The 20,147-nt window shown below is 38.0% G+C and overlaps 1 long non-coding RNA gene across 1 annotated transcript in view; it reads left to right on the forward strand.

Moving 5' to 3' along the window:
• Positions 1 to 20,147, forward strand: part of LOC112543021 (uncharacterized) — a 42,338-nt gene that overhangs the window by 4,976 nt on the left and 17,215 nt on the right. The window contains exon 2 of the long non-coding RNA XR_015793895.1: positions 1,840 to 1,897. This is a non-coding gene — a long non-coding RNA (uncharacterized LOC112543021). The remainder of the gene's footprint in view (positions 1 to 1,839; positions 1,898 to 20,147) is intronic.

Here is a 20,147-nt window from a genome sequence, read left to right on the forward strand (position 1 = left end):
TAAGCATCACTGAAACTTGGTGGGATGCTGTTCTTGATTGGTAGACATCACTGGAAGGCTTCAGTTTATTCAAAAGGAACAGATTCAAGACAAGGGATAGGGTGTTGCGATGTTTATAATGAAACACATACTTACACAGAAATTCAGGTATGAGTGCATGTAAATCCTTTTGAAAATATTTGGTTAAGAATCTGATTCACCTTTCTGCATCATATGACTACTCTTTCAAAGAAGCATGAAAAAGTGATAATGGGTGATTTCAGTTATCCTGACATCTGCTGGGACTGTAACTCTGCCAAGAGTCAAGAGTCCCAACAAATTCCCTTGTCCTCACTTGCTGACAACTTCATTTGTCAGCAAGTGGAAGAAAGAACAAGGGATCTGCTAATCTGGACTTAGTTCTCACCATCAGAGAATAAACAGTTGAAGAAGTGAAGCTGATTGGCACTTTGGGGAAAGTGACTGTGTTACCCTTCAAATTGTGATATTCAGAGCAGAAAGAATGGAGAAGAGTCCTGGATCCTGGATTTCAGAAAAATGGATTCTGATGAACTCTAATGGAAGGTAGACCAAATCCAGTGGCTTGAAATCTTGAAGAAGAAAAGTATCTAGGAATTATGGGCATTTTATGAAATGAGACACTGAAGGCACAATTGCAAAAGGGAAAAAAGGGAGAAATCTAAAGAAGCCAGCGTGGATATATGCTGAGTTCTTTAAAATGCTGAAGAAAAAAAAGGACACTGTTTGGAAATGGACAATGGGAACACAGATCAGGAAGAATACAAAGTCATCTCCTGATACTATAGGAACTCTTTATTATTTTATTATTAAAATTATTATTAGAAATAATTTTGCACCTGTCTTCTCTCAGAAGAGAAATAGTTATGGCACTAGGGGAAGGAAGGAACTGCAACTTAAGATAGACAAAGAGAGGGTAAGAGAGAACTTAGCAATTTTGCTGGAAAAGACAGTACAGAGAAGAATTATCCTGTTGTGCTTGGCACAGTCATGCTTCCAAGAGCTGCCAAACTGCTGTTTTTGGTCTCTTAGGCATGTAGTTTAAATAGAAGGCAGTGTGTGGGAAAATGCATCCTTGTGCACTGTCTTCCCCATTTAAATTATACTGTACATCTCTCCCTCTGCTAATAGAGAGATAAGCAAGCTTAGCTTGCAAAGAGAAGAGATTTAAACTGTCTGTTCATAGACATGGAGACGATGGTGGGAGTATATGTACATGTATGATATATTCCTCCTCCTCCTCCTCCTCCTCCTGGAGTCCAGAGTACAAATAAAATAAAAACAATCTTTATAAAAATAATTTGATAAGAGCAATCAGCAATATAGCAATCAGCAATATAACCAATCTCCATAAAATGGGGCAAAGTATACAGTATGAATACATTTCTGAGTCACAAAAGGTTCATGGGACAGCTGTGTGTATTTATGTGTACATTTGTCTGTATGTGATATATGTGCAGATACAGCCTTCAAACCATTTTTCATTGTTGTATATGTCTTGAGAGAGCCAGTTTGGTGTAGTGGTTAAGGCATCAAGTTAGAAACCAGGAGACTGAGTTCTGGTGCTGCCTTATCCACAAAGCCAGCTGGGTATTTCAGGCCAGTCACTCTCTCTCACCCCTAGAAGGAGGTAGTGGCAAACCGTTCTCCCAAAATGTAGCCAATAAAAGTACATGGACCATCTATGTAGTTGCCATGAAGCAAGACCAACTCAAAGGCACACCAAAAAAAGTGTCCTAAAGAGATTGTCTACTCCTGCAGTAGACTGCATGGCCTCATATTACAGGCAGCTGCATAGAAAATAATATTCTTTTATTCTAGGAAAACTTCCTCCTTCTGCCTTGCTTGATGGAATGGATGACACAGCCTTGGCATTATGGTATCACAAAGTGGATAAGGTTAAAATGTTTGGATTGTTTTGTATTTGGTCATTTATGGAGACTCAAATGTCTAAATAGATGCATTCAGCCTTGCAGAAGCAAAAGACATACCCATTTTCACTCCTAAGCTACTCCATGGGAAAAAAACTGCCCTGGGTTTTGGGGAGAGCAAATGGATTGCTATGGATGCAAGGCTTAATGCATTTATTTTGCATCTTAACCCCAAATAACACCTATCCCCCAAAACTGCTCTACTTTGGCCAGATTAAATTGGTATTTGGGGAGCTCCAAGTTCAGATTCCACAAACCTTAAAATGTATGCATATTCAGTGCTCTACAACAGTGTCCTTTTCTCACATCCATTCTCAGTATTTAAAACTGATTTTCAAAACTCAGCCACTGCGCTCTGCATTGCTCAGATTTTAAAGATAATGCATGGTGCTGATCTTTCTGTTGCATTTCCCACTTACCCAGTTTTTGGTCAGGACAAAATAAAGCAAACATTAAACCTATCAAATCTGAGCTGCAAACATCTGGACAACCACTAGATGGCAGCAAAGACCTACAGAAAACTCTTGTAACTCTCTGCTCCAACTGCTGTTTATCAGGATTTTTGAGCCAGATGTGGTAGCTCTAAGGCATCAGCTTCACATGTATACAGGGTTTTTTTTTCCTGAACTGTACTTCTGCCAACTTGGTGGAAATTGGATACAAATTACAGTATAATGTGAACTTGCTTGATGAATATGCTGAATCCTCTGCAATAAGTCAGGGCTAAAGGTCACATAAGTAACTACAAAGAAGGATGAATAAAAGTTTCCCTGTTTTGGGATGATAAAAGAAGTTAATTTTCCATGAAATAAAGCTGCCTCCAAAAGATATGGTGTACCAGTATTAAACAGTTGAATTACAAATGGAAATGAAAAACATGCACAGGGAATTTCATTATGAAGTTCTGCCATGTGATAACCCATCTGACCTGCAACTAATTCCAAAAGCACTGTAAACCCAATCTCCTTTGCAACCACATTGTCCTTACTTACTGCAGATTGCAGACTTTCATCTTGCTTTCATCTGTACACCTGCAAGTCTGCCTCTTGCAGATCCCATCTTCATCCACTCACTCCACATCCTAAATTAGCTAATATTTGAGTGCAGAGAACTGCCACCCAAATTATCTGAAAATGTCAGCCAGAGAATAGTCTCTGCCTCAAGCATAAGTGTTTACTGCTTCCCACCTGATTCTAGCAATCCATGAAATCATAATCAGCCAAAAGAGAAGCAGAAACTTAGCAGCAATTAATTCAATTCCTTATCTGTATACATATAATCCATGCATTTGCACCCATGTGTTTTTGTGGATTTCTCTGTTGGTATTCAGAGAATAATTAGCCTCATGGGTGGTTGCAGTTGACAGCTTGCTTTTGGAAATTACAGATTCTTCCCTTATGATGGCATTGCTATATCACTGTTGCTGGTACTGGAGGTTTGCTGGCCTTCAAGTTAGGGTTTACACCATTAAGTGGGGGCACTGTGGGGGAAACATGAGAGGCAGTTCAAGAAGCATGCAGCCTATCCTATCAAAAAATACTGTTATGTGTCCACAGACAAGAATGCGCATTTGGCCTTACTAGAAGCAAGAGGGGTTTTAAAAAACTTATTTCCAAGGAGAACTGAAATATTTCAGAATCTGCACCATGTTCCAACTCTTTTGTAGCCAGAGATGTGTGTTCACGTGAAAAGTGTGAAGTTGCAGAAGCATGATATTCTAAGTGATAGCCTTTATTAACAGAACAAAGCATATTCAGAATAATCATTCTTCCCTGAGATTATCCTCCAATCTCTTATAAAGAAGTACAGCTTGTATACAGACATATGCCTTCTACTTGACACCACAGAAGCATGAGCTGAACTAAGCAGACAGAGGCTTTTCCAGCACCTTTCTGCAAATAATAAAAAGCCTTCTTTGTCTCTCATCATCTTATGTAGCATTGGAACAGATTCAAATATGATCTAACATGTAAGAAGGCCAAAAATGAATCAGTTGCAAATTGAAATCTAAACTACAAAGCAACAAAAAAGACCAGAATCATTCAATTCTAACCTAGCATACAGTATATCCAGCAGGAATTCAGCTAGAATCAAAGAAAGGACATAAGTATTAGATAACCAAGTGAGATCAAAATTCCAACTCTTATAAGCAGACAGCAAATGAAAACCATATAATTAAAAGTCATATTTATTTTAATGACACAACCTTAATTATTCTAGCACTATACTTTCAAAAGTAGTGTAATCTCTAAATAACCAGCATGTTAGCCCTTTTGGAACTGAAGTGTCTGCACATAACTCTGTCCCTAAGGAAACTGGTTTCATTTCATGGGATCTTGCAATTTCTAGGTATACTTTGTGACATACTTAAAATCCTGTTTCCACTAAATTAACTATTGAATAGCTGTATTATTCTCTATAGTTACATGTTGTTTATTAGGGCTATAAAGACAATAAATGCATGGCAATCACATTATGAGCTTTAATCCTGTGCATGTTTGTTTTTTTTTACTGGAAGAAGCATTGTATTTCCTCAGGGACAAAATGTTAGAAATTGAGGGTGGGAAGAAAAAAATATAGCAGTATTAATGCCTAGTCTCGAAGAAGAAAAATAATGACTGCATGACAGATGCAAAACAAAACATGTTTGACATGCTCTGGAGAAGCAAGAACAGGGTGTTTTCTAGCAGTCAGGCAGCTTGGGAGACTGTCTAGATCATTCCAAATGAAGGAATCAAACAGATGTCAGACACAAAAGGCAGAAAAGCAGCATAGTATTGAATCTAAGCAGCAAACAAGAGGTCCTTCACTGTACAAAATATTATAGCAAGAATTGTAATGCCACCACAGAAGAGATGGTGAGGAGATGCAGTGGTGTGGTCAACCATTCTTCTCTTCAAGGTAGATTCTCCATGCCCACACTTAGAGAGAGTTATTTGTCAAGCTTTACAGGTTGTATCTTACTATTGTGTAATCACTTTCACTTTTGAGCCTTTTATTTATATTTTAACTTGTAACAAGATAAAAAGAACAGCACCTATTTCCTACTTCAACACCTAAAGAGAGGAGGAGCTAGAGATGATGTGGAAAGTAAAGGCCAAAGTGGTCCCAGTGGTGGTAGGAGCACTTGGGGCTGTGACTCGTAAGCTGGGAGAGTGGCTCCAACAGATCCCAAGAACAACATCAGAGCTCTCTGTCCAGAAGAGTGTAATGCTAGGAACAGCTAAGATACTGCGAAGAACCCTCAAACTCCCAGGCCTCTGGTACAGGACCTGAGATTGAGGAGGACACATACCACCCATAAGGATGAGAGGGGACCTTTCTTTATATATATATGATTTTTATTGAAACTTTTAAAAAGTTAAAAACTAATTCAAACTAATATAAAGTAAGGAAGAAAAAAGAAAGAGAAAGCAAAGAGAAAGCAAAAAGTGCAAGAAAAGAAAAAAAAAGTTGAAAAATAGAAAAGAAAGAAAAAATATTCTTTCTGAAATTCTGATATTCTTCACAGCAGTTATAAGTACAATTATATTTTAAGCTTTCTCTCTAAAGTTACATGATAATACAGGTAGTCCCCAGTTTAAGAACAAGTTCCGTTCCCAAGGTCTGTCCTTAAGTCGAATTGTATGCAAGCCAGAACAATATTATTGTATAATACTGTATAAGTAGTATTGTGTAATGAACTCGAGCCATTGTGTATTTAACTCAAACCATTGTGTATTTAACTCGAAGTTTGTTACAATAGGCTCTGTTCTTAACTATGGGTCATCTATAACCCAGGCATTCTTAACTTGGGGACTACCTGCACTCTTCTTTCTATAATCTATCCTGCTTAATCAAAGCCATAAATCACAAGTTCATTTTTTTCATTTTTATGCAAAAAGTCCATAAGGGGTTTCCAGTCACCAATAAATGTAGATAGTGTCTTTTCTCTAATCGAAAAAGTTAATTTACCCATCTCAGCAAGATCTATCAATTTCACCAACCATTCCTCCATAGTGGGTAGTGTTGAATCTTTCCATCTTTATGCATATAATAATCTCACTGCAGTAATCATATATTGAAATAATCTTCCATGTCTTTTTTCTATTTTATCCATTAATCCTAAAAGGAAAAGTTCTGGCTTCAACTGAATATTAATCTTTAAAATCCTCTGTATCAAAGTATGTATTTGAATCCAAATTTTTTTAGCTTTTTTACATGTCCACCAAGCATGGTAAAATGTCCCTTCCTAATTTAGAAGCTTTTCTTGTGGTTGCCATTGTGAGAAAGTTAAAGTATGTCAATTACTTTGGTGAAAGTAAAAGGCAGGATTCTCCTTTTTTTTTTTTCTGTTTTGCTTTTCTCTATCTTTAGCACTTTAATCCCAATTAACTCTCCATAGTTACAGTCTCACAATTTAGCTCATATTATCTTCTTGTTTTGTAAAATCCACCAATTATATACTGTCCTTCAAAATAAGCAATCAGCATTCCCACAAACGTCTGGTCTGTTAGTCTAATCATTTTACTATTTTCAAAGGCATTTTCATCAGAAAAAAATATTTCTTCTGGGTTTTTTAAAATCATTTATCTGTTTCCTTTATCTGTTTATCCTTTATCTGTTTAGAACTTTCTTGGATCATGATCTTGTTAAGCTTTTTATTTTTAACTTAATATCCTTTAAAATAGCAGTTTTCCCCCCTCTTCTTAATTTCAAAAAGAAGGCACTCACCGAGATTTTTTGATCTTCATTACCATTTGGAATATCTCTCTTAGGTTGTAAAGTAATTAAGTCCAAATGTGTTTAAGAAAGTAAGGCTTTTGCGAGTTGCAGTAGTTGCTTGCAGTAGTTACGGGCACATTGTAAATCCCTCAGCTCCCAAGCCACTCAACTCGCAATCGACTACAAGAAACTCAATTCTTGTGGTCTCTTTGCAAGGAGCAGCTCTTTCAGAGCACAAGTGGGCAATCCCAAAGATCTCTCCTTATTTCCAGAGAGATTTTCATCAGCCAGAAACTAGCTTCTGGCTGGCGATTCAACCACAGTGCTGTCTCCACTTGTGTTGCTGCTCACAGGGACATCTAACCCACCGTCAGTCCTCACCTGGAAGCCAGTAACTCTCTATCTTCAAATCCCAAAACCTATTGGCTACAAGCTGGACAATGGTACAAACACAAGAAAGATGTATACAGGTCCATTGCACATTTTGAGAATAACTTTTTGTAGTGGTTAAGGTGCTAGGCTAGAAACCAGGAGATTGTGAGCTCTAGTCCGGCCTTAGGCAAGAAGCCAGCTGAGTGACCTTGGGCCAGTCATTGTCTCTCAGCCCTAGGAAGAAGGCAATGGCAAACCACTTCCAAAAACGTTGCCAAGAAAACTGCAGGGACTAGCTCAAGCAGTTGCCAGGAGTCAAGATTAACCTATAGACGCACACACACAAGTACATCAATGGAAACCATTGATGAAGCTACTTGGAACTCTAAAGATCACTGTAGCTCAGAAAAGTAAAACCCTTTAAAGCTTCATCTTTAAAATAATCCACTGTTGGTGGTCTGGATACTGAGGTACAGTATGTCAAGTGTGAATAATCTATTACTTCAGACATACCCAGATATTACACAAGGCTGCAGGCACCATAGTTGGGGTATATGGCAAAAAAAAAAAACCCACCCTTTTTCCTCTAAGACAACCAGGTTCTCACAGCTGAATCAGGCACAGATGGGATTTGTTTCCTGCAATGCCATCCAGTTTCTCTGAGGATATCTACCACACCCTCCTGGCTCCCAGCTCATGTTTCATTCAACATGAGAAAAAATTCTGCCTGCATACTATCTGCAAAAATCACAGGAACTGCTGTGTATGTCTCTGGGAAAGAGGGTAGTTGCTTTTTTGGCTGTTTCTATGAAGGACCAGGAAGAATAGCCAGTTTAATAATAAGTGCTGGAAATTCTGGAGGAGGAAGGAACCAAAATTCAATAGCTGGTAAATTTGTATTCTCATGCCTCAGGCAGTGGCTAGTCAAGTTGACTACTAATTAGCAAAAGGTATTAAGTCCAGGTGGATGCAGTTTTCAGCCTCCTTCAGAAATATGGGGACATTGTGAGTACCTTCTGACCCACTGATGCTCATGTGGTTTGAAAGAGGTCCATTTGTTGGGTGGAGTTTTGTCAATATTCTTTACAGTTGATTGATACAAGTTTGTTGTGCTAGTTCTCTCTGTGTTGCTTCAGTTCTTTGCACTACAAGACAGCAAGCAGAAGAACTAAGGGTTTGGTCTGGAGTGTATTGGGAATGAGTTGAAAATCAAATGAATCATTGTGTGGTAGAATTCACTACTGCATAAAAAACTGAACTGTCAACCTAGATAAAGATAGGATCCTACTAAGACATAAACCCCAATCAAACACAAAAACTTATTTCTGAGCAACCATGCATAGGATCAATATTTAAGTGGGACTAGACAGCTTTTCATGGCATTATGAAGATCAGTTCACATGGTCAAATCTATTCTTAGATTACTCCCAGATGGTAGGAGGATTCAGACTTTATGAAATATTTTTAGAGAAGCTTTTTAGACAGCTGGACTGATTGACTTTCTCTAGACTGCCATATAGCAAATTGAATTGTTCCAGAAGAAATCTACCAGGAATTTACAAGGGCGGATTTACACGTTAAGCATTTGGCAATATTTGTTTATCAAACAACTGGATATACACTTGCTTCCAAAAATATATTTGCCATCTCACTGAGATAGCAATAGCTATTTTTCAATATACAGTGTCATAACCACCATCACCACTGGCTACAGCAAATTACAGACCAAGTCTGATGACTTAACAATGAGGTTACATATTTGCAAATATTTCCTAAATAGAAGCTGAAGGTAAAAAGCTCCAGTCTGTAATTTTGAGCTCATCTCCTAACATTCCAGTAAATAAATGTTTTGTAACTATGGTAGCCATCTTGTGGACTCACAGAGCTCCATCATAGCAGCATTTTGTGACAAACTCTGTGACATTTTTGTTAAAACCCTTAATGTGATTATAGATCCAACAAGGTTATCTATTCCTGATTTACCATTATTCATATGAGGCTTAATCACCCCCCACCCCATGCATGGCTCAGAAACTTTCATTTTTACTTCTACTCAACTGTGTTTTATTGTTTTGTGCAAATCCACACCTAACTATACTTTAGGGTGAGATAAGCAATATGTTGCACTCCAAATGCTTTTGATCTCGACTCCCAGCAGCATGACCCATGGCAAGGGATTGTGCAGCATCCTAAAGTGACCAATAGGAGCTGGGCAGATCTTAGTTTTTGTCTAGATCATCAATCACATTATTGGTGAAATATGCTAGATTGGTCCAAAGCAAATATTGTGTTGTTAGAAGTGGTGAACTAACACTACTTTAAAGACAACTAAACTGCCTCAGCTGTGGACTGGAGATGAGATGAAATAAATTTAAGGAGGACATGAGTTGCCAAAATGGGACACTGGGACACTATTGTGCAGCAGTTAGAAGGAACTGAGAATGAGCCCTGAGGAAGCAGATTCAAGAACCTGAGGGAAGCAGAAACCTCTCTGGACTGTCTAAAGCAGTGTTTCTCAACCTTGGCAACTTTAAGACATGTGGACTTCAACTCCAAGAATTCTGGGAGTTGAAGTCCACACATGTTAAAGTTGCCAAGGTTGAGAAACATTGGTCTAAAGTAATGTAGCTGACTGCCTGAAATTGTTTTCCAATTTTGTGTGGACTTTCATGAATTTCACAGTTTCCACTAGATGAAAAACATTCAAAATTACATCTTTGAAAGACTTGCATATATTTATGTACCTGTGTCAGAACTGAGATATAAGGACATAATTTTGGCAAGGAAAGGGTGTGGGAATTATCTAGGTAGAAAATAAATAATTTGGTCTTTCTTGTGGATAATAGTCATCTGAAACCAACAAGACTGTTTGGTAAAATCAGTATTTTAATTTAATTTACTGATAAGGAATATATCCATGTTACACCAGCTTTATTTTCTTGTCCATGTGTTTGTAATATTTATTTAGAATATATTTACCACCTTTTGGAGAGAAAACATTTAAATTTTCAAGTGAAGGACCTTGTTTGTCCAAAATAGCATTTTATTTCCAAATTCTGCTTAGTGCTGATGGGTCTTACTTATCAACAACAACATTTATTTCTAAAATCTTATTATTTCACTATCAAGGGACAGCATTATGAACCTACATTCAGTTCCTTATATTTTGTGAAGGGCAGGGGTTTTATAAAGCCATCCAGAAAAGGAAACATACCTGCCTTTTGTGACATAGGTGTTTGTGACTTTTCAATACCCCATAGTGCAATTTATGATGGTAAGGGACATAAACTCAAAACAGTTTAAAATTCCCCGGAGCACTGAGGAACCCTGAATCCAATCCATGACAGAGCAATGAACATAAAACTACTTTAAAAAAAAAAAATTCTGAAATACAATGTGAGTGACAGTTTTAGTAAAGTGATATAAGATATTTATGCTTAAAAGAAATAAAACCAAGAATAGAAGCTCCCTAAGGAAGTGAATGGATAGACACTGTTGCTGCAGCATATACATAATACAGAAGTAATAGAAATATTTTCTCTCTGGTAATAACATTCAAAATCAGTATATTTAAGAAATTGTACTACATTGTATATAATTGTAGTAAAAGGTTAACTTACCACTGAGCCGCCTGCAAAGCAAAATCTGGTATATGTGGACATTGACAAGGAAAGAATCTTCTCAAGAATTTAGGTGAACTGGTCAATGATGAAATCTGTTTCAGCCCTTTCCTTCCTTCCTTCCTTCAATCCATCTCCGAGGAACTTACACAAAAATAAAATAGAAATAATTAAAAGAAAAAAATCAAACCCCAAACCACAATAACTATCAGCTTCCTGGCCACTGACACACCAGGGAACAATCACATACTGAGGACCCACCTTACTATCAATCCCCAAAGGCTTTTCAGAAGAACAAGCTTCTGAAGTGGCTTTCCTGAATGTCAACAGGGTTGGTGCTGACCTGAACTTAGGTGGAACACTATTCCAAAGGAAGAGGCAGCTACAGGAATAAGTTGTATCTTTGTGGTCCCTGATGATGGCACCCCCTAAAAGATGGGACTTGAAGGATCCTTTCCTTATTAGATCTTATTGGATGGGCAGAAACTGCTAGGAGAAAATGGTCCTGCATATAACCAGATCCTAAGCTACATTGAGCTTTAAAATGACACCCAGCACCTTGAACTGTGCCCAGAAGCTAACTATCAACCAGTGCAGCACTCAAAGTAATGGTATTACTCAGGCAAACTGGTAGGTATCCTTAAATATCCCAAGCCACTGCATTCTGGAGAAGCTGTACCTTCTGGATGATTTTCAAAGAGAGCCCCATGTAGAACAAATTGCAGTAGTCCAGTTGAGACATGACTAAGGCATGAGTATTTGTGAGCAGGGCCTTCTGATCAAAGAATTATTGTAATTGGTGCCCAGGGTGGGCTTATGCAAATGCCCTCCTAGCCATAACTGCCCCTTGCTCCTTGAGCAGAAATTGTAAGTCCAGGAGTACCCTAGGCTACAAACCAGTTCAGTCCAAGGAAGCATGATCCCATCCAAAACTAAATATGAAATATAATTGATCTCAGTTGGTTTCCAAACCCACATCTACTCTGGTTTTGAGGAACTGAGGTTATTTTTCCTCACTCAGATCCTCACAGCTTCCAGGCACTGGGATAGCATCTTTGGCCGAGGGCTGAAATATACAACTGAGTACAGTCAGAAAATTTATTATACCCAACTCCATGTCAGCAGATGTCCTCCTCAAGTGGTTTCATATAAATGGTGGAGGAAGGAGGAAAACTATGCACCCCACTCCAAACCCCCAGAGGCAGTCCAGAAAGACATCATGATTGATAGTATCAAAGGCAGCTGAGAGGTCAAGCAGGATCAGGAGGACCATGTTCCACCATCCAGGTCCTACCATAGATTATCCATAAGAGTGATTAGTATGGCTTTAGTACCATACCCCAACCTGAATGTAGACTGGAATGCGTCTAGATAATCTGCTCCTGTAGTTGCAGATCCACCTCAACAACCTTCCTCAAAAAGGGGAATGGGTCAATAATTATTCAATGTACCTGGGTTGAGCAATGGCTTCTTGAGGGGGAGTCGCACCACTCTTCTTTCACAGACAGCAATACCACCCCATCTCCCAAGAATGGGAGCATCTTGTTAAATGTTATTTCAGACCCATCTTCCCTAAAAAACCTAAAAACAGTTACTGGGCAACAATCTGAGCATGCAATAAGAGCAAAGAAATATTGACATTTTGCTGCTGTTATTGCCATACGCTGTTCCCATAGAGGATTACAATTTTGCCTTTCAGGGTCTATAGAATCTGAAAAATAATTTTGGCTACTTGATAGACTTCAGATACTTTGTTTCAGGTCAAATGCATATCTCTGAACTACTTTTAGACAGAGAGAGAGAATGAGTGAGAACAGGTGAGCAGAGCAAGAGGATGCAAGACCGTGAGAGATCATGAGAGAAACAGACCAAGTGAATGAGGAGGTGTGCAAGAGAGCAGTAGGATAAATGATACAGTGAGAGAGAATGGAACAGAGGTGAGTGACAGAGTGAGCAAGAGAGAGCTTGTGAGACAGAGCAAGAGAAATGGAGAGAAAAACTGAGCAAGGGCGAACAACAAGGAAGCAAGCGAAAGCACAAGAGGCATTGAGAGAGTAGAAGACTGCACAAATGAGAAAGAATGCAAGTGTAGAAAATAAGGAAGATGACCTTGACAGAGATATGCAGAAGCTGTGGCCTAGAAAAAAGGGGCTAAAGCATTTTTTAAAGTCCAGAACAGCCAGATAACATTTGGAAACATTTGGAATCAGGCACCTCCCTAATTCACTGAACTATAAGAAGGTGGAGGAGGTACAGCAAATTCAAGTAAGAGATAATCTGTGAATGGGACCTGATCTGTGGGGTGAGCTGACAGTTTCCCAGTAAAGCTGGAGAGGCAGAAGGCCCCCCTTGGCCCTGCAGATCAGGTTCTGACAGACGGAAAATTCCATGAGGCTTGCCATCTGCAGGAACTTGCCCCCTTTCCCAGCCCCTGCTCCACCTCACTTAAGAAAGAGCAACTAAGGGGTGTTTTCCCTACCAGCACAAAATCCACCAATCACTTTCCTTAACTTGCTCCATATTAAAGTTGTCAGGGCAGCACCACACACTGGCTTTATTATCAAGATAGAATAGAGATTGGCTTTTGGGACAAATTATGCTGGCATACTTTTTTACTATCTCATGGACCAGAGAAAAGTATGTTAAACCAGCTGTTGGATATGCTTTCAGACTTGCACAATATGTGGTTACCAAGCACATAGTAGCCATATATTGCGGCTTTCAAAGTTTACAAACTTTATAGCAAACTTCAGTAAGGATTTGATGTGGAAACCTGAAGAAGCTAAATAATTGTTTGTTTATTATGTATGAACGACACACCTCATCAGTCCAAGTTATTTTTTTCTGGTCTGTTTCTAATCCCAATGTCAACAATTATATCATAAAGCTTTTATTTTCCCACCACTAAACTAGCAGAGAAAATCCAACACAAAAAGATACCCAGTGTAACAGGTACCTTCAGTATACCATCCTCTCATGCATGCTTTCAGAATTACACAGTGAAATATATGTGAATATTAGAACTCAAAACCAGATGCCTAGAGAAACTAATGTTTCCTGACAACTCCCTCTAGGATTCATGCCACACTAGGTTCAAGTTGCGTTGGTTTTGTGGCTAATGATACCACCATGTCATCCATTTTATGAATGGGTAAATCTCCCTGCTTGGAGACCTATAATATGCTCTCAAAATTCTGAATCTGTCTGAATGTTGGGAGGCTATTGGTGGAGACCATTCTAGGAGTCTTGAGGAAACAGTACTTCTGAGAAAAGTTCAGAAGATTCCAATAAATTCTGCAAAATCCAGAACATTCCAGGAAGTTTGTAAAAAATGAATCCATTTACATAACGTTACAAAATTTTCTTCAACCATTCTGTTTTCCCAGCAAAGTAATCCTTACCAAAAATCAGAGAATCCTGACTTGTCCCCTAGCAGCTGAGTATGTGCATTTGGCATTATGACTCGAGTATCATCATTATGCTTGCTTCATATAGCAGAATGAGATTGTTTGTCCTCACATACTAATAAATGCACACAGTGATTACCCAATCATTATGGCAAAGATATATGCTACTGTTAGAAGAAGAAAATTAATTCTGTCAGATGTCACAATGATCATATTCACTGGAAAGTCACTGACATACATTTGCCAGAATGGGCTTATGAGAACTGTTTCTGTGCCTGATGAGAATATTTGGCACTGAGAAAATTTCCGTACAAAGTGCTTCAAAATTTCTGTTTTTGGCTGCAAAGTAGAAAACCAACCTATAACAGCCAACAATAGATTTCCTACTTACCATGCTACACCTTTGAGGCACATAGTTTATACTTAATGGTCAGTAGAATGACAAGATTGCTCTAGCTATGGCACCTTCACAAGGCATTTGATGCTTGGCAATGCCAAATTTCACCACCTGATTATGGATTAGATATGCTAATATATGTTACCTAATTTATTGGCAGAAACACTAACTTATCTAAAGTGAAAATGTTCAGCTAGTGTTTAAGCTATAGTTAGTGTTCATGTAACAACTTTGATTTCTTCCATGGCAGGAAGGTGAATTCTTCCCCCAAAACAAGGGAGAACTTAGAAATATTGTTCTGGTTTTCAAGTGAACAGAGTTGATTTAGATCTTTCAAAATAAATCTCATCACATAAAAACCAAAGTTATCCCTGATACTGTGCACATACATTTAAAAGAAACAACTATTGTGATCAGTGATAATTAATTTCAACCAAACTATTGTAAGACACTGTATTGCACATCAACCCTCAGTGAGTCCTATTGAGTTCACTAAAATCTGCTCCCAATATGGATTTGTATCTGATTGCAGTTGAAATGTGGTAGATTTTATCCACAAGCCATATCACAGTGAATTCCAGAGTGACTGGAACTTTCTGTCTGTTAGAGAAAATACATTTTCCACTCCTCCATTTTAAAGGTTTTTGTAGCAGACTAGATGATCAGGATATAGCTATGCAAATGTGTATTTTGACCCTTAGAATCTCCTCTATATCATTTTCTGTTCATATACGTACACGGCTAGAAATTCCAAGTCTTAATATGGCTAGAATAAAAACTCAACACAAAGAAATCATTATTTGAGTTTCCTATTTCTTATAATGGGTAGCCACGAGAATAGCTTGCTTCCTCTAGCTATTTTTATTTAGACTAAAATCAACACTATATTTTCATCCTTGGTTTGCAGTGTCAACTCACTTCCATGATGGTTGAAAATTATGATTTACCCATCCTCTGGGTAACTCAAAGCTGGTCTTAATTTTAGCCCTTTAAACAACTGTCACTGCCTCCAGCATTTGGGGGATTACTTTTTTAAATGTATATTTTCCTTCTGATACATAAGAAACTGATATAAGTTTTCTGGAAAATGACTGTCACTTCCTAGAAATAGAAAAAAAGAGAAGGGGAGTGGTCAAGTGTGGCATGTACCAATGATAAGGTTCGGAAGAGGAAAAGATTGATTATGTAAGACAACAAATGTAAGAGACAACCACATTAAAGGAATTGATAGAGTCAGCAAAGCCGCATCAACACATCAGTATATAAGTAGACTTATTTCAGTGTGGTTTTAGTTGGTCTTAGTAGACAGGAAATACATTTTTTCTTCATTAACTATCTTTTTCTCATTTCATGAGGTCAATCCTAAACAGTAGCTGAATTAACAGGGGTGGGGAGGGTGGGGGGATTTTAATAATCTCTGGTGTTAACATAACAAAATTAAACAAAACAGACCTTTTATTAGTAACACGATTAATAAGATTATTGAATCTTACAGTGTAATTTTTGTTGTTATATTCTTATTCCATGTTATGAATGGACAAATATTTGCACTTTGGAGAATGCAGTAATATAAACCTGGCCCTATATTCTTCAACCAAAATGGGGGTGAAGGGATAGCAATAGTTTTCCAAGAGAAAAGACAACAGACATTTGGACTTTGCTATCATAGTTTGACATATCTGTGAAACAAATAAGCAGTATTGTTATTGGCTCAGAGAAGGAGTGTCTCTATCCAGGAGTAAACAGCATCAGGTTGAATTCCTATTTTGTATTTATTTACTTTGTACTGGTTTCCCATGATCCCTATGGGACATAAACCACAAAGACATGGATTTAATGATATTTGATCTCTAGATTAAATAATATTTCACTTTTGTTTATCGTTCATGGGAACATATGGAAAAGTGTCCTCTTATTCCCTAATATAAAAGCATTTGAGAGCCAGTGTGATGATTAAGGTACTAGACTAGGAGCATACAAACTCAGCTTCTAGTCCTCTATTACACACTGAAGCTAGCTAGGTGACATTGGGCCAGTTGTTCTATATTAGCCATGGACTAAGAAGTTGAAAAACATCCATCTACCAACACATATTGGACCAGTGTAGTAGATTATGATCCATAACCTTAGTAAAGAGGCTTTCATCCTGCAGTGGATAGTTTTAAGATGCTGTTGCTGTTACTGGTGGTGATGATGATTATACACAACACAAGTTCAGTAAAACAGGAAAGATCTACCAATTTAATAAAGAAAGAGCTTGTATTCTAGTAAGATGGGTGGTGACCAAATTTGAAATATAAATAAAATAAATGCCCATAATTTTCTGGAGACCAAAAATTAAGGTACCTAGGTAAAGACCAGTATCTAGAAGTGAAGCTACCATTACAGCCTAGTAATCCCTGATTTTTTGGGGAAGAGAGTCCAATAATTTCTTAAATTTAGCTTGCAGCCATCTAAAAAAAGCCTATCTACCTGCTAAAGTAATCAACCATTTTAAAAATAGCAGTTGTTACTGAGGGTGGGTAAGAATGTCCACAAGTGGTTTTGTTAGCCACTGAACTCTAAACAACCACCACCACCCAAAATCAATAACCAAACCTATTTTTTCTTGGGTAGTTGAGAATTTTGTCTTCTACTATTTGCAGAACATCCATAATTCCCACCAGGGAGAATGTTTTCTCTCTCAGTCCCTTTCATCTTCCCTTTCTTCTCATGCTCTTCCATTTTCACTTCTAACTGAATGAATACTAAGTCTAAGTTTGAATGAAATACAATCTTAGATTTAAAAAAAAATACATTGCAGGAGGCTAGGCATTTTCTCTTTCTAAGGATTTCCACAAACATTTTTCTTGGCTTTCAGTTTTATGTGCTTTCTGAATTTCAGCACTGGAAGCATTTGGAGTCTCCAGCTGAGTAGAAATAACAAATTTTTTACTCCCTATTTGGAAAACAAAATGCAAGATCACCAGCTTTACAGAGAGAATTCAGGAAAATGGGAAATCAATACAAACTTGCGAACAAACAAGGCTCACATTCCTGTGTTGCTCCTCTGCTTTTTTTTATTTATTTGTTTGTTTGTTTGTTTGTTTATGTCCCTTTCTGCTCAAACAGGTGCTCAAAACAAAATTGAAAAACACATTTCAAAATATTAAAAATAAAACAAATGCTAAAATCAATTAATATTAAAATAAACTATTAACCATTACATGAACAATTAACTATTCAAAAGCCTAGGAAAAGAGAGGCATCTTTACTGATTTTCTAAATCCTGAGAGAGTGAGAACCAAATGAGGGGATATCGAGGGGATGTGTTACATAGCCTACTGCTGTGACAGTCATGAAAACATCATGAATTCATTTATTTATATGATTTCTAAGGCCACCCATCTCACACAAATGACTCTGGGATGTTTACAGAATTAAAACACACAAACCGACCAGACATAACCGCCTGATGCGCAAAGATAAACAGTGACACCACTCACCATCACTATTTATGATGTAATAGGGTACGTTTCAGCTGAACTAAGAAAAACCTCTTACTGGTCAGAGGAGGCTGCTAATAAAATTAGTTATGGAAGATGAGAACTCCTTTTTTGTTGGAGGTATTCATTCAGAGGCTGGATGGTAGTGTCAATTTTAGACCCTGCACTTGTGTAATATGTGTGTGTGAGTGCATAGATAGAGGTTTTCTAGATGGCCACATATATTGCTATTTCAGTTGTGAACCGTACAACATGTCTCTTTTCCTATCCTGAATATTTCATGGTTTCCGACTGCTTCTATATGCCAGATGTGAGATCAAATAAGCAAACAAACGGAGTTCTTGTCATGCAAATAAACATCATTATAGCAGTGTATAATTCCCTGTACAGCCAGAAATAGCACACAATATACTTCTCAGCCCTGAGATCCAGTTATAGATGCCAAGAGCACAATGGTTGGGGGAGCAGGAATCTTAACTATCTACTAGGAAAAGAGCCAAGAACACAATTATATCGAGCCAAAGTTGACCCAACAAATCAACTGCATGGAGTAATTATCTGGCTCTTACCCACCCCTCCTCCTATTAACCCAAAACCCTTCTTATTTTGCCCAGGTGTTCAACCATGCCAAATAGCTACCCAACTCAGCAGATCTCACTGTCCTACTCTATTGCTCTGTTTTTCCTCATACAAGAGTACCCATCCGACTTGTATACCTTGAGAGATCTGACATCTCCCTCTACAGAGACTTCAAAATAGTAGTCAGTGAAGGTATCATAAATTACCTCAGCAAGCCTGTCCCCCACTGAAATTCTGTTCTGAAGTTAGCTGAAGCCAGCTTATTCTAGAGTTTGGGAAAAGGGCCCCAGACTCTACCATTTCCTACCAACAAGGAAAATTAGGCGTGATCACCCACACTTTACCCCATGGTGGTAGTCTCAGCAGTGGCAGCTGTACAACATACTGAGCTCACCTAGAATTAACCACGATTAGATTTTTGCTGGTTCAGCATATTATGCCAACCTAATTCCTGTGGCTAGTTTATGGCTGGATGTATTTTATGAACATAAAGAATGGATTAATTCAGTCAATTCTTTGATTGTTGTGAGCTGCTCAAGGAGTGGAGAGTCAGGTGATTTAATACAAGTGTAACAGATGATGATGATGATCCATGGTAAATGAATGAATGAATGAATGAATGAATGAATGAATGAATGAATGAATGATAAAATTTAATTTTGAATCAAGGATATCTGACATGAAGGAGGTCCTGAAAGGAAAGAATCCCGTAGGGTTGCTATCCTGGCACTTAAGCAAGGTCTTGTGTCTTGGACAGTGGCCCAAAAGATAGCAGAATGTTTGTCTTGTGTTCCTCCTGGCATCGCCCCCATAGTCTCACAGTACCTTCCCTCAGGACCTAAAAGGAATATAGTGTGAGACAGATCTTGGACTTGTAATTGAGCAGTCTGTAGGAAGCAATGAGAGAATAACCACAGAATAACCAGCACAAATCAGCAACTGGAGCATGTAATTCCTCAGCCTGAAGATGCAGTGTTGTTGCTAGGGCATGGGACTGAAGGCACTAGGGGCAAGTTTATAAGCTAAACAAATGTTTAGTATGGAAATTATTTATCTAAGGAAATACAGCAATACTTTGTAAACGAAATATGAGATTGCTTAAATGTACATCTTATTTCCAATACATAATACATAAGCAAGAATGACCACCACCACCCCATTAGCAAACAATTGTCCCGACACACAGCCACTTCAGGTGAAAAAGCTGAATTCCCAAGACCAGCTAATTTTTATTTTTACTTTTTTGGGAAGGAGGAAAATTCAACCAAACTTCTCTCATCCTAGACAGTAAAAATGTAATTGTAAGAAATTCTACTATCTGAAGTGCTGCCTCCTTTTGCTTAATGCTAGGGCTGAGCCAAAGATTCTTCCCAAGCTAAATACCCTTGATATCTTTTCCCCTCAAGTCAGATTTCACAGCTCACCGCTAGGAGGAACAAATGTATGCCACAAGACTCCCATTCTCATTGGTCAAACCCTGTGAAAAGCTATATTTCTGCTCCTGTTCTAGGCTCCTGGACCTCCCATCAGAATTCTCATCTGAGAGATTTTCAGCTGAGTAAAGGGCAACACTTTCTATCTTGGTATAGAAGTAACATGGAACTTCATTGACAAACAATATAAAAGAATAGTTT

This window comes from Python bivittatus, unplaced genomic scaffold (assembly GCF_059951505.1).
Source record: "Python bivittatus isolate LINGU-HERP-01145 unplaced genomic scaffold, Pbiv_v1 ctg000850_np1212, whole genome shotgun sequence".
Classification (NCBI taxonomy): domain Eukaryota; kingdom Metazoa; phylum Chordata; class Lepidosauria; order Squamata; family Pythonidae; genus Python; species Python bivittatus.